This window comes from Penaeus monodon, chromosome 29 (assembly GCF_015228065.2).
Source record: "Penaeus monodon isolate SGIC_2016 chromosome 29, NSTDA_Pmon_1, whole genome shotgun sequence".
NCBI lineage: Eukaryota > Metazoa > Arthropoda > Malacostraca > Decapoda > Penaeidae > Penaeus > Penaeus monodon.
The window spans coordinates 6,003,507-6,003,937 of record NC_051414.1 but is presented as its reverse complement, the minus strand read 5'-3'; positions in this window follow the sequence as shown (position 1 = coordinate 6,003,937).

The following is a 431-nucleotide window of genomic DNA, read 5'->3' as shown; positions in this document are numbered from 1 at the left end:
AAATATAAATAAATTTTTAAAAATAATATTAAAATAAAATATAAAATATATTATTAAAATTATATAATAATATTATGCAATATAACATATTATTAATATTTATTATAAATATATATAATATTAAAAAGATATATATATAAATATAATATATATAAAAATTTTTAATAAAATATAATATATATATAATTAATTTATAATTATATTAATATATAATTTTTTTGTTTAATATTTTTTTTGGTGTGGGGTGTGTGTGGGTTATTATATAAAAATTAATTTTATATGGTTTTTTAAATTAATATATTATATATTGTATATTATTTTTTATATATTATTTTTTATATTTTTTATTCTTATATTTTCATTAATTACATATAAATTTATAAAAAAAAATTATAATTTATAAAAATTTTTTTATTATAATATTTTTTAAT